Consider the following 15,956-nt stretch of genomic DNA (forward strand, 5'->3'; position numbering starts at 1 on the left):
CACGACGCAGTGGAGCCGACAAGGTCGTCAACGCAGGCGAGCTGATCAACAGATCAAAAATGCCGTTCCATCTACCAGCGACCTTTCGAGGGAGAGCCGGGAAACAACCGGAGTCCCATGAAGGGTTGAAGCCGCTGCATGCTGGGAATTATCAGCGGCGGACCCGCGTAAAGGCTTCCGGGAAATGGAGTTCCGGCTCCCTCCCCACCCACGCGTGGGCGGTGTGGGGCGGAGACAGGAGAGGAAATGAAATTTAACCTGTGACGTTGGTGCTTTGTCCCTCTGTTTCCAGCAAAGCCTGGTGTAGGGGAGGTTGGGGTGATGGAGTTTTCACCAGTGTTAAAAGAGGAAGGGACGAAGGGAGTAGGCGCAGCCTCTGCGCAGTCTCCGTCTTGAATTTTAGTGACCTCAGTTCTGGGCCGCAGGCTGACTACATCTTCCTTAAGAGCTCGGCCCTTGCTCACCTGGGAGAGCAACCGAGAGTGCGAATGGATCCTTTTAAAACTGTTTCTTCTACTGGAGTAACCATCTTATCTACGCGCCTTCTCAACGATCATGATGAAATAATGACAACTCGCCTTTCTTACACTGTAGGAATATAGTTTCACTTTTCTACACGTTGTCCCTTAAATCTAGATTGCAGAAAATCCGAGTGCAATAGTACTTTTTTCACATGCAACTCAGTAAATGAATGGGTGAATGAATATATAGTCAATTTTGAATATAATTTTGCATTATATGTATAATATACTATATATAATATAATGAATATATTTACAGATAAATACACATATTCCATTTAAGAAGTTCCCATTTTAAAAGGGAAGTCCTATATTCTGAACAATTTAGTATATAGGCTTCCTGTGACACATGACTTGTAACACAGTTTAAAGTACTGGTTGGGCAGTGAGAGATTAAACGATCTGCCCATAACTGTACTAGTTATTACTAGTATACTAGTAATAACTAGCATTTACATAGTTAGCTTCAGCACTCTGCTAGCCACCTAGCTAGCAGATTCAAACAACTAGTATGTGTCAGATAAAAGACTTGTACCTAAGTCTTTCTGGATTCAAGGCCATTCTCTATGCCAGTCTCCCATGTAGTCAAAGCCACTCTTCTTACAAATGAGGACACTAAGACTCAGGAAAAGTGTGTTCCTGGAGAGAAATACTTTTAGTTTATCACATCAGGGACTAAAATCTCATAGGACTTTTATACCTCCCACAGAAGTTAATATGAAATTAGTTAAGACAAAGTCTAATTTCCTTAGTTCTGGGGTAAAGAAGGCAGGGTGGTGAAAGTGTCCTTTTTTTGTTTTATTTTTAAACAAAAATCAGTGAATTCAGGGATTTATAATTTATAGGATTCCTCTAAACCTTGTGAATTAAGTAGTAGAAGCAGTATTTTCCCCAGTTTTGCAAATAAAAAACTGAAGGAGAGATTAAATGACATGTTTTCCCACTTCAAGTCAATTAATCTGTGGTGGATCCTGTATTCAGACTTGGTCTCCCAAATTCAATTTCTGTTCCCCTCTCAGTGCAACATGCTGACATTTCATTCTAGGCAGCTGCTTCTTCCAGTTTTGCTCACATTTTGTGGTGTCTCCCCTACCATCAGATAACCAGTATCTCTCTTCTTACTCCTACCACTGTCAATCAGCATTTATTAAGCACTTACCTATGCACCAGGTGCTATGCTAGGGACTTAGAATAGAAAGACAAAAGTTTCCTTCTAGGAGTTTACAGTCTATTGTGGCTTGGGATGGAAACAACTTGCACATGTATCTGTATGTATAAAATAGATAGAAGATGATTTTGAGGGAGGCCACTGGCAGCTAGGGGGTGGAGAGATACAGAAAGGCTTCATGTAGAACTAAGCCTTGAAAGAAGCTAAGGATCCTAAGAAGCAGAGGTGATGAGGGAATGCATCCTGGGTATGGGGGAAATCCAGGGTAAAGACAATGCTGGGAGGTAGAACATCATATATAATGAATGAAAAAGCAAATATTAAGCACTTACTGTGTGCAACACACATATAAATGCTGAGGATAGAAACAAAAAAGTTAGACAGTTTCTACTCTGAAGAGTTCATATTTTAATCAGGGAGATAACAAATACATAGGAAAGTTTCACCTGCTAGTCAGATGGAAAAGTCCCATGGCCATATGATATAGTGGTCAAGAGGCAAAATTGAGGATATTATATAGGTATTCATATAATGAGAGAAAACAAATTTCAGTAATTTTTTTTTGTTGATGGAATTCAAAATATAAAAATAATTGAGTACAATTGTTTATAATACAGATCTACCAATGAAAAGCATTGGGTTCTTTCAGGGGGATGACATTTCACTTAACTGGGGTTCAAAGGTGTTCCCCATGCGATTGATCAAAATCAATTGCAAATGTCCATCTATTAATGCTGATATGTAATGAGATTTTATATGTTTCATCTATAAAGATGTCTTTTTACACATGCACTGCTAAGTACTTCTAACAGTCCATGAGCATATGAGTTTAATTGAGCATATTAATCACTTGGAAGGCATTTATAGAATTCTTTTGATATTTGCCTTTTAATATGTCATTCAATTACTCACTTGAAGATTAGATGGAAGTTCCTCAATTGCACAGTTAAATGGATTTTCAAATGTAGAAATTTCTCTTCCACTTGCATAGAGATCCAAAAGACATTGCTGGAACCGTAGTTTGAATATCTGCTACAAATTAATGGGGAAATGGAGATCTTGCTTTTTGTTTTATCTTTCGACAGAATGAGAAGTGTATAAAGCAGTAAATCGACATTACTTTGATTCAGACATTACTTATCATCACATTGACTTTACCAAGTAAAATTTTCACTTTCAGTGCTATTTTAACTTACAGTTTTAGGTTGAATTAATTAAGAAATCTGTGGCAAAAGTTAATTTCCAGAGACATTCATTGTTTAAGAATAGTAATAGAGGGCAGTTTTTCCCTTTGTTCAGAAAAATTTCAGTTTCAGCCCTGAGGTAAGAAATCATAATAAAACTTGTTTTTCTCTTTTCTTGTTTTGAAAATATGGGTAATAAAAAAAAGTCACAGTACAGCAACACATGTGGCTCTTGAAATGCTGACCAGTTTTAACTGCATCACTATAATTTGTAGTACAGAAGCAACAGTGGGAAGTGATGAGAATACCACATATGTTTTCAGTTCTCACTATTCAGCTCTGCTATTATGGCAGAAAAACAGTCGTAGATAATACATAAACAAAGGAGCATTCTTAGCTCATAGGCAGTACAAAAACAGGCGATTGACCCCAAGGTCCTTAGTTTGCCTATCCATGTTAAAAGGTAAAGGAAAATAATTGGAGTTTATTGAACAGGAAAGTGACTGGTCAGTCCCAAGTTTTAGAAAAATCATTTTGGCAACAATGTGAAAAATTGATTGGGATGCTAATTGCTGAGTATAAAAACGTAAAAAATAGAGGCAGACCCTGCCATCCCTGAACTTACATTCTAATAGAGGAAGGGAAGTAGTCATCAGGGAAAGGAGTAGGAATTCACAGAGATGATAAATTTGATTTATGACTGAGGAAAGTCACACTTTTCAAAAGTAATAACACTATTGATTGAAGCAGAGCAAAAAGTGGAGGGGCTATGAAGAGAAGGGCTGTAGCAAGGAGACAATAAGATGGTCTAGGTAGAGATCTGGATAGCAAGGTGAAAGTGATCTGGTATCCAAGCCCAGCAGTGAATAGAGTGGGTTAATCCTATTGAGTCACCAAACAACTGGGCTGGGCCTGAGGGAAGAACTCTATAGTGGATCAAATTCCCCAGACTCTGGGTACATGGATTTTGGAGGTCCAAGATGCAGAGGTTTAGGTCTGTATGTCCCGATTTGGTGTGTAGTATGTAGGATGCTGGTTCAGTGGTAGCATACTGGCAGGTGATAAGATGGCCCTAGTGGAGAGCTGGATAGGATGTGAAGGTGAAACAACAATATCTCAGAGTTGGGAATCCTTAGACCCACTGTAACTACAGATGATGTTGCATACATTCCTATTCTATTTCATTTTGCTTTGCCTAATGTCCAGCTCTGTTGGACCTCCAGTGATGAATGTTACTGTGATTTCCTTTACTAAAGCCTTGAAACCCAAAGGTGACTAACCTGACCCATTTGGAGCTTCAAGCATGACTCAAATAAAGCAACTCCATAGGCAGGCATTTGCCATAAGAATGAGCAGGAACAGGGGAATCTTCCCATTCTATGTTGAAAGGCTACTAGTCTGTGGTTTCTCATGACACAAAACTGGCAAATTCACAAAACTGTTCCCTAAAATAGTACGAGATTCAGCGCAATCGTTCAGTGATGATAAAAATGTTGAACAGATGGTGTTTGCTGCTTGGAACAGTATAAGAAAGTGAAAGATGTACAGAACTAGAGGGTAGGCTGGCTTCTTTTAACTCTCAGAAGGAAAAAATGGTTTGGGGAAAAAAGGTGCAGGAAGGACTTTAATAGTTTCAAGGCAAAAATGAAAATTAGTTGGCTTACATCACACCCCACTGCTACAGGAAACACTGGTGAGAGACCACAAACAGTTAACTGAGAGCAAAGTCCAGAAGTTCACTGTGAGGGTGGTAACGATGTTAAACTGGCAGGCAAATATGACAAGTCTCAGTAGTTTAGAGTAGGGCTGAAGTGTGGGGAAGAATGGACTATTGAGTTCTGAATTGGGGGTCTTTCTGGATTGGGGGAAGGTTAATGAAGGGAGTGAATCTGTTAGCTTATTGTTTAAACCTTAGGAAGTAGACCAGACTCAGTCATTATCTGTCTAATATAATTTATTTTAAATTGCATAGTTTACCTAATTCCTGTCGGTTCCCCAATAAGAGAAATGCAAGCTATGATAATGTGAAAACCTTTGGGACTACTTTTACCACGGCAAATAATCAGTAAAAACAAAACAAAACACAACAAAAAAAGAAAACAGTACCACACTCCTGGAGAAATTAATGCAGTAAGAACCACTATCAAGGACCTTGTTAGGGAGCATGGTATACTCATTACCAATAAATATAAGCTCCCTGTGGTCAGGGACTGTTTTTTCTGCCTTTTTATTCCCAGTGCTGGCAGTGGAGAGTACTAAATACACACAAAAAATTGTAGTCAATTATATTTTAACAGAAAGGAGATGACTCTTGATCATATGAGTCATTCCTCAACCACCTTTGTACAATCAGACCACTATTAGAACAAAGATCAAAATGATTGCAAAACTAGAAGAGAAACTAAAAATTTGGAGAAGAAAAAGAAGAGATGATATACAATTAGCATCAACCCTCTGAAAAAAGGAAAATGAAGGATGGAACAGTTATTATTACTGATTATAGCAATCTTGCACAGAAATCTATTCACTGAAAAATCTATAGCCATAATGAGACAAAAGAAACCTAAAAACAGCACTGCCAGGCAGTTGGCCTCCTTTTTTTTTTTTTTTTGCATTTTTAGGCAATTGGGGTTAGGTGACTTGCCCAGGGTCACACAGCTAGTAAGTGTCAAGTGTTTGGTCTGAGGCCAGATTTGAACTCAGGTCCTCCTGACTTCAGAGCCAGCGCCCTATCCACTGCACCACCTAGCTGCCCCAGTTGATCTCTTCTTTAAGCAGAACAAGGAGAACAACAGTTTGGAATAGAAACTCCTCTGTAAAATTTTGTGGAGAGGGATGGTAGAAGATTATAAGCAAAACACCAGGATGCAAAGGAACTAAAAAGCAGTTTAAAGAAAGCTAGATAAGACTCCTAGATCATGTGACAAACAAGATGGAGGACTAGATATTTTCTTTGATCCTCACAACCTTTCAAACCTTTTCAAAATTAGAATTATTTCAGGGGGGTGGGGGGACAGGGGCAGCTAGGTGGTGCAGTGGATAGAGCACCGGCCCTGAAGTCCGGAGGACCTGAGTTCAAATCCAGCCTCAGACTAAACACTTGACACTTACTAGCTGTGTGACTCTGGGCAAGTCACTTAACTCCAATTGCCTAAAAAAACCAAAAAAGTTAAATAACATAAAATTAGAATTATTTCCAAGAGGAAAACAATTACAGCTGCCTCTAAAGGTTAAAACACTAATAATCCTTTTTCCAAGAGGAAAACAATTACAGCTGCCTCTAAAGGTTAAAACACTAATAATCCTTTTTTTAAATATAAATTTATTTTTAGTTTTCAACATTCGCTTCCACAAGTTTTTGAGTTCCAAATTTTCACCCCATCTCCCCCCTGCCCCCACCCCAAGATGTCATGCATTCTGAATATCCCTTCCCTTAGTCTGTCCCCTCTTCTATCTCTCTCCCCTTCTCTTATCCCCTTCCCCTTCTATTTTCCTGTAGGGCAAGATAGACTTCTGTGCCCCATTTCCTGTATTTCTTATTTCCCAGTTGCATGTGAAAACATTTTTTTTATAAACATATGTTTTAAAAACTTTAGGTTTCAAATTTTCTCTCTTCCTCCCTCCCCACCCACCCTCATTGAAAAGGCAAGCAACTCAATATAGGTTGTATGTGTGCAATTACGCAAAACATGTCCATAGTAGACATGTTGTGAAAAACTAACTCTATTTCCCTTAATCCTATCCTGCCCTCCCATTTATTCTATTCTTTCTTTTGACCCTGTCCCTCCTCAGAAGTATTTACTTCTGATTACCCCCTTTCCCAGTCTGCCCTCTTCTCTCATCCCCCTACTCTCTTGTCCCCTTCTCCCCCTGTTTTCCTGTAGGGTAAGACAGATTTCCATACCCAATTGAATGTGTATGTTATTCCCTCTTTAAGCCAAATCCTATGAGAATAAGACTCACTCATTCCCTCTCACCTTCCCCCGTTTCCCCTTCCACTGTAAGAGACTTTTCTGTTTTTTTTTTTGAAAACACTAATAATCCTAATGATAACAACCTAATGGATTTTTTTAATTAAAAATTTTCAAAGGTCCACATCTCTCTCTCACATTAAGAAAGGAATAAAAACAAAATCGCTGTTACATATATGTATATTCAAGCAAAACGAATTTCCATATTGACCATGCTGCCAACATGTGTCTCAGTCTACACTCAGAGCCTCTCACCTCTCTCTCAGGGGGTGGGTAGTATGTTACATCATGATCCCTCTGGGATTGTGGTTGGTCATTGTGTTGATCAGAGTTCCTGAGTCTGTCAAGGGGGGAAGAGCCAAGAAGGCAAAGTAAAGGCAAATTCCCCCCAAACAACTTTAAAATAACACCTCAAAATGAATTCTAAAGCAGCAGAACCAATGAAATGACAGGGTGAAAAAAGTTTCCAGCCCAAGACAACTTAGAAGGTCAACAGGAAAGGTCCGTCTCACTGGAAAGAGTGGAATACCGTACAACACAAGCTATAAACCCCAACAATCTGGCAGGAGGAGAGACCAGGCAAACCAGCAGCAGGCCTTGGGGGTGACTGAATCTGTGACAGTGACTTCTGGAGCTCTTATCCCACACACACAGTAAGGAGGTTGGCCAACTGGTCAGAAGGAAATTCTAAGGACCATTTGCTAGCACCAAGTGCAGGACTCTGTTTCATTGCCCATACAAGGATCTGGGATTCAGGTCCAGGTCACAGTCCCAGAGCGAGGAGGAGGACTAGCATACCAAAGCATACAGCCACAGGGATGGGGGACCCTGATCTCTATCCAGGGTGGAAAAGAGTGCTTGAAGACCATTGTACAAACCAGGAGAGCAGTGACTGCATCTCTCCTTAGATAATACCATCTTCGAAGAAATGAAAATGTATAGTCCTCCCCAGAACTAGCTCTGAAAACAGCAGCACCAAAACAAATTAAAAAAACGTGAAGCTTAGGACCATGTCCTTTCCACCCCAGGATCAGAACCAACTTTAACATAAAGTTGGAGGTCAGAGGCAGAGCCAAGATGGCCAAAAAAAAAAAAAAGGCAGGAAGTTGCCTGAGCTCTCCCCAGTTTCCCTCAAAACAACTTTAAATCAAGCCTCAAAATGAATTCTGGAGTGACAGAACCCATAGAAGGATAGGGTAAAACAGCTCAAGATAACTTAGGAGGACTGCAGGAAAAGTCTATCTCACTTGAGTTAAAGGGGAGTGTAGCCAAGTGCAGGTGGTGTCTGGGTAAGCCAGCAGGAGGCTGCTAGCCCCAGCACAGATAAGCAACTGAGGCCCCATGGTTCCAGCTAAGCAGGCCAACAGCAGAGCAGGTCAGCTATCAGGCCTCCAGCCCCAGTGAAGCAGGCTAGTGACTACAACTAGGACAAGTGATCCCAGTACAACAGGTGAGCCACCAGCCCCAGAGGCCCTGGCACATGGCAAGCTAATGACCAAAACCCTGTCCGAGGTGCAAGAAGCATGGAACAGTGCTCTCTGTGCCCCAGGAGTGGAGCTCAACTTTGAAAGTCATAAAATAGACTGGAAAATGAGCAAAAAACAAAAAACAAAACAAAAAACCCTGACCATAGGAAGTTCCTGTGGTGATAGGGAAGATCAAAATACAAATTCAGAGGAGGACAACAGTGTCAATATGCCTGCATGTGAAGCCTCAAAGAGGAATATGAATTTGTCTGAGGCCCAAAAAGTCCTCTTGAAAGAACTCAAAAAATATTTTAAAAATTAAATAAGAGAGGGAGAAGAAAAATTGGGGGAAAAAATGAAAGTTATGCAAGAGAATTATGAAAAAAAAAGAGTCAACAACTTGGTAAAGGAAGCACAAAAAATGGAAAAAGATAAACAAAAATTCACTGAAGAAAATAAGTCTTTAAAAAGTAGAATTGGCCAGATGGAAAAGGTGGTACAAAATAAAGTTGGCCAAATGGAAAAGGAGGTGCAAAAATCCATGGAAGAAAACCCCTTAAAAAGTAAAATTGGCCAAATGGAAAAGCTAACTGAAGAAAAGAACTCCTTAAAAATTAGAATTGGGCAAGTGGAAGCTAATGACTCGATGAGACATCAAAAATCAATCGAACAAAATCAAAAGAATGAAAAAAAAGAAGAAAATGTAAAATACCTCATTGAGGAAAAAAAAACTGACCTGGAAAATAGATCCAGGAGAGATAATTTAAGAATTATTAGACTACCCAAAAGCCAAGATCAAAAAAAAAAAAAGCCTCAACAGCATCTTTCAAGAAATTATCAAAATAACAGAAAAAAAAAAAATTATCAAGGAAAATTGCCCTGATATCCTAAAACCAGAAGGTAAAATAGAAATTTAGAGAATCCACTGATCACTTCCTGAAAGAGATCCTAAAATGAAAATTCATAGAATATTATAGCCAAATTCCAGAACTCTCAGGTCAAGGAGAAAACAGCACAAGCAGCCAGAAAGAAACAATTCAGCTATCAAGGAGCTCGCAGCTTCTACATTAAAGATTGAAGGGCTTAGAATATGATATTCCAGAGGGCAAAGGAGCTAGGATTATAACCAAGAATTGCCTTCTCAGCCAAACTGACAATTCATCCACCAACTAGGTCATCTGTGTGTACATCCCTGGAAAATATGCTGCCAAGAGAAGTGAACTTATCAACAGCATTCAGAGTTTCTCCACTTGCTGTAACCAGTGGTTCCATATATAGTTGGTGTGGTTCTAGCTTGTGGAGAACCTCCTTTTTCTTGGTATAAATTGTCAGGCCAAAATGAGATCAACAATGCCCCTGTTGTCTCTCTCTATAAAGGAAAAGGAAATAGGTTGTCCTGTGACAATTAAAGGGGAGGAGAGTTGTCTTTTATAGTCATTACCAGCGAAATTCTTGCTAGATCCTGCCAGAGACATGTACATATTTGTGTCAAATGGTAGCCCTCTTGAAGTTTGGGGGTGGGGTAAGGGGGAAAAAAAAGAAAGTTACGCGATAACTTGTTGTCTATTTGAAAGGAACTGCAAATTGTACATAATGGATCTGCCACTTCCAGTGCAATCCTCTGTTTTTCTATTCTACTTTGTTATGGAAATGCTTCTTTTATTTCTTAAGTTCAGAATAAAATAAATAAAATTTAAAAAACAACAAAAAAACAGAAGGGGCCAAGGAACAGTCAGTATGGCGTTTGCTACCCAACAAGTCCAGGAGAAATACTAGGAGCAGAACAGAGGTCTGTACACAACATTTGTTGATCTGACCAAGACCTTTGATGCTGTCACTCATGAAGGTTTGTGGAAGATCATGGCAAAATTTAGCTGCCCAGAGAAGTACATCAGTATTGTACGCCAGTTCCCTGATGGCACGCTCTCACAGGTTCTGGATCGTAGATGATGCTCTCACACTTTCACAGTCACCAATAGAATGAAGCAGGGCTGTGTGCTTGTTCCTATGCTTTTTAGCATGATATTTTCAGCAATGTTGTTTGGATGCCTTCAACAAGGACAAAAACAGCATCAAGGTCAGCTACTGCATTGATGGTAAATTATTTAACATGAAAAGGCTACAATCCAAGATTAAAGTGGAGGGAAGCTTGGTGCATAACTTTTTGTTCCCACTCAATACAGCCTCTGAGCCTGAGATGCAACAGAATATAGATCAAAGAGATTGACTAATAGGACAGAAAAGGAAAATGACAAATGTTGGAGGAGATGTGGGAAAATAGGGACACTAATACACTGTTGGTGGAGTTGTGCACTAATCTAACAACTCTGGAAAGCAATTTGGAAGTATGCCCAAAGAGCTATAAAACTGCATATGCCTTGACCCAGGAATACTTATTAGATTTGTATTCCAAAAAGGTTTTTTGAAAAGGAAAAAGACCTATTTGTAGAAAAATATTTATAGCAGCTTATTTTGTAGTGGCAAAGAATTGGAAATTGAGGGGATGCCCGTCAATTGGGGAATAGCTGAACAAGTGGTGGTATATGATTGTGATGGAACACTGTCATGTTCTAATAAGTGATGAGTAGGATGCTTTCAGAAAAACCTGGAAAGACTTACCTGAACTGATGCAAAGTGAAATGAACAGAACCAGGAGAGCATTAGACATAGTAACAGCAATATTGTACTATAATATTGTACTATGATCAACTGTGAATTACTTCACTATTCTCAGCAATACAAAGATCTAAGACAATTCTGAAGGACTTATGATGAAAAATGCAATCTACCTCCAGAGAAAGAACTGATGGAGTCCAAATGCAGATAGTGGCATATTATTTTGTACTTTATTTTTTCATGTTTTTTTTGGTCTGTTTTCTTTCACAACATGACTAATATGGAAATGTGCTTTCTATAACTGCACATGTATACTTAATATCAAATTACCTGCCTTCTCAATCAGGAGGGAGGAGAAGAAGGGAGGGAGAGAATTTAAAACTTGAGATATTTAAAAAAACCCTACTGTTAAAATTGTTTTTACATGTAATTTTTTTAAAATGTTAAGATAATTAATTTTTTAAAAGACTGTCAAAAAAGGAAATGACGAATTCCACAAAGAAGACATCCTTAGTCTGTAACTCACTCACTCAGCGTCCCTCCCACAACAACCCCCATATTCTGGCAGGGCTGAACAATGGGACCCACTGGTTTGTTATCTGGGATCCATTGAGCAATCACCTTGCTGCTGCTGTAGTATCTGTCAGGACACCCCCTGGCTCTGCCATAACCCTACTTTTCTGTGGTAACAAAGTACAACTCAACTCTACCCCCAACCACTATATAATCAAGAGATGGAGGAATAGAAAAATGGGAGCATCCTTTTCCTGGGTGGCAACATGCAAACTACTTTGCAGCAGAGTTGAGTCAGAGAACTAAGGAACAGGGCCAACATACCCATATGTCCATGGGTTCCACAAGACTTGAAGTAAAAGTGATTAGCATCCAGCTAAGGTCAGTTCTATATCCACCCACCCCCTCCAGAAATAACTTGAGGCAGAAACTAAAGCTAGCGAAAAGTGAACTCCCTAGCATGGGAGAAGGCCAAGATAGCTTTGAAGTGTGATCCTCAAGAAATCTGCCATCAAAGGGGAAGGACTCAGAAAATGAACAATAGGGGAAAGTAAGGAAAAAGACTTAAATTACCAAGTCTCTCAGGAGGAAGAAAACAGTTATAAACCTTGAGCACAAGCAGATAGATCATGAGAAAAGATTAATAACAAAAGGGAAGAAGGCATCCAGAATACCTAAGCAAGTTCAAATATTTCTGAATAAATATTGCAAGACAAAGGAATATGAATCAATGTCAAATGAGGCAGAGGACCCTGTAGATTTCCAAGAGCATATGCATCCACCACAGGATGTTCCTGAATGGTTTAAGACAGAAATAAGAATTGTGAAAACAGAATATGTGGCCTATTCAGCAGAAATAATTGACAGAATAAAAAAGACTGAATCCACAGTGGCAAGTGTTACCAAAGAAACAAAAGGAGAACAACATATTAGAAATACAAGTACACAAAAGTAAAGGACAATCTGAAAAAAAAGAAGCAAAAAACAGTAATGTTAAAATGACATGTGATTTCTATGCTAGCTAAATGTATTGATCTTCAAGACAGGTTGCATACAGACAGCTTAAGGATTCTAGGTCTCCTGGAAGAATAGGACAAGTAAAAAAAAAATACCCTGAACACCATACTGCAAGAAATAATACAAAAAAAAAAAACTGCTCAGAACATTGAACACAGAAAACAAAGTGCCAATGAAAAGAATCCACAGATCACATAAAAACAAAACCAAACACAAACAAAACCTATGCTGCCAAACTCCAAAATATAGTAATTTAATTTAGTAATTCCAATAACAAACAACAAATTCTGCAAGTGATGAGGAAAAATATTTTTAAATATAAAGGAAAAGAGATTAATATAACAGAAGACTTTTGTATCCACCGGAAATCACAAAAAGGAATGGAGTAATATGTTTCCCAAAGCAAAAGAACACTAGATACAGTATAAGGTGACCTACTCTGAAAACCTGAGACTAATCATTTTTGAAAAAGGATGATCTTCCAATAAAAGAGAAGCATTTGAAGTATTCCTACAAACAAACAAACAAACAAACAAAACCCAGACAGGAGGAGACTATTTACTTTGCAAGCACTCCTGAAAACAGAAACATAAGAAAGGCAAATGAATAAAGCAATCAGAGAAGGCACAGAAAAATATTTTTAAAACAAAAAATGTAACTAAAGGGTTAACAACAACAATAACAAAATAATAACAGAGAGACTATTAAGAAATAACTTTCTATGAAATATAGGAGACAAGGGTGAAAACAGAACTTCTATGGAAATGATGGATGAGGAACAGGCCTGGTAGATTATAGACAGAACCTCCCAGTACTCTTCCTGTGGGTGAATCAATGATTTTTGTGAGACTAATGTGCAAAACAGGAGGCTATCTAAAAGGAGAGAGAGGAGGGGAAAAGGTTGGGTGGAGGGGTACAGCCAAAATCTGCAAGGCAATGATGTAAGAATTATCTAGAAGAGGGAACTCAAAGTAGGTACATTAGAAGCTTGAATTCCATGAGAAACACAAAAGTTAAGGAAAGAGCAAATAGATATATGGACCAGGAATCAAAGAATAAAAGTCTAGAATGACTGAGAGGAGAATTATGAAGAGAATAAGGGAAAGAAATTATTTTCTAGCAAAAGGCTCAAAAAATAGAAAAGGGAAACTAAAAAAAGTTGAAGGAGAGGAGAAGGGGGATTTTACTTGAATACTTGCCGGGAGCGCCTGCGTCCCTGGCTGTGGTCTGATGCTGGCAGAGTGTGAAGAGAGAAAGAATCACGGGCCAGGTGAGAGCAGTGAAGAACAAACTCTGTTTATTGATCTGAGGGCTCAGGCTTATATAGTACTGGATCAAGCAACAGTAACATTATTTTTCATGAAAAGTACAAATCTAATTAGGTGATTTCCTTACTTCCTTGTACCTTGTCTGTTACATTCTTTCCTGCATCCTGTCCTGTACCCTGTTTCCTCCCTTCCTGCATCCTGTTCTCAAGAGACGGAACAGGGGGGTGGTGAGCCGACATCCTGAGTTTCACAGCTGTCAGGCTTAGTACAAGCTGCGGGTAAGACCCGGGCTGGCCTAAGCCCTCCAACTCCCCAAAGCCGGCCCTCTACAAATACTTATTGTTGTTGTTTGTCCTTCATTCTTGAAGAGGACGATGGCATCAGGAAGGTGATGCCATGACTTGCAAGTGAATTAGATTTAAGTGAGGAAAGGCTGTGCAAAGTCAACAGCCTCACTTTCTTCTCCAGAGCCATCTGGGTCCAGTGGCAAGAAATAGATCAAGAGATAGAGATGGCCCCGAATGCAGTGGGAGACTTTGGCGTTTTTAAGCTAAGGTCTTTCCCAGGTCTCAGTTTGACTGAGGCAACACCCATTCAGAATACTTAACAGAGAGGAAGAAAAAAAAGAATTAGATAACTCAATAAAAGGAATTAATAAATTAAATCTCTAAAAGTAGAAAAAAGGTTAATAAATGGAAGGTGTGAGGTCTCGAAAATGAGAGGAAGAGAACCTATGGGAATAAGATTGCCTCAAAGTAGATTAAGCAAAATTAACATAAGAAGGAAAGTACTTCCTTAAAGATAAAGAGTAACAAAACAATAATAATTCAGAAAAATAATATTAGAGAAAATAGAAGAAAATCTAAACCTAATATAACTTTAAATGTTAAATAACCTACTAAAATGAAAGTGACAGATTGGATAAAAAAACAAAATCTCAAAATATGTTGCTTATAAGAAATACACCTTAAAAGCAAAGACATACAAAGAATAAAAATGAGAGGCCAGAACAAAATTTACTATGCATCAAGTAAGTCTAAAAAAGTAGGAACTGCAATTGCTATCAAACAAAGCAAAAACAAAAATTAACAACATAAAAAGATAAAAATAAGGAAACTACATTATGCTGAAAAGAACCATGGATAATAAACCAATATCAATATTATCCTAATCTAAATTACAAAGAAAATATAGACATAAATATGATAGTAGCAAGAGATTTTAATGTCTCAGTTGTGGACAGATCCAACAAAAAGATAAACAAAAGGGAAAATATCGAATTGAATAAATTTCTAGAAAAGCTAGAGCATACATGGTTCTTCTAAATGGTAGTTTTAAAGAATATAAATATTTCCAAGAAGCAAATGGAATTTTTACAAAAATTGATAATGTATTAGAGCACAGAGATATTGCAAATAAATATAACAAGGTATAAATAGTAAACTTATCCTTTACATGTCACAATATAATAAAATAGTCAATAATTCATGTAGCACAAATAAAAGACATATCCAAATGGAGACTTAACAATGAAATTGAAAATAACAAATGAGTCAAAGGACAAATCATAAAAACAATTATTAGATGAAAGGAAATTATTATAATGATATTATGTAACAAATTTCTGGGACATAGCTAAAGAAATCCTCAAGGGGGAAAATACTCCTTTCCATATCTCTTCTTTGTAATTTCCCAACATTCACTTTTGATAGTTTTGTGGTGGTTCTTTGGATTTACAATATTATAGTTGTTATTGTTGTTGTTGTATGTATGTGTTTTATCACACACACACACACACACACACACATATATATATATATATATATATATATATTTTTTTTTCTTGGCTGTACTTAATTTGCTCTGCATCAGACAGTATAAATCTTTCCACATATCTCTGAATCCATATCAGTAATTTCTAACGGCACAGTAATATTTCACTGTACCACAATTTGAAGTGACTCATATATTTGACTCAATACCTTATATATCTTGGAATTAAAACTTGTATCAGAGAAAATTGCTACAAAGACTTTCCTAGTTTACTGGTTTCTGTTTCATCTTAGCTGCGTTGGCTTTATTTGTGCAAAATTTATTCAATTTTACGTAATCAAAATTGTCCATTTTATCTTCTATGATCTTTATCTCTTGGCTAATTCTTCTCCTTTGCATAGCTCTGAAAGGTCATGTTTCCCGTGTTCCTCTAATCTATTTATGATGTGATTTTTTATA

The sequence above is a fragment of the Phascolarctos cinereus genome, unplaced genomic scaffold, assembly GCF_003287225.1.
Source record: "Phascolarctos cinereus isolate Bilbo 61053 unplaced genomic scaffold, phaCin_HiC Scaffold_4;HRSCAF=312, whole genome shotgun sequence".
Classification (NCBI taxonomy): Eukaryota; Metazoa; Chordata; class Mammalia; order Diprotodontia; family Phascolarctidae; genus Phascolarctos; species Phascolarctos cinereus.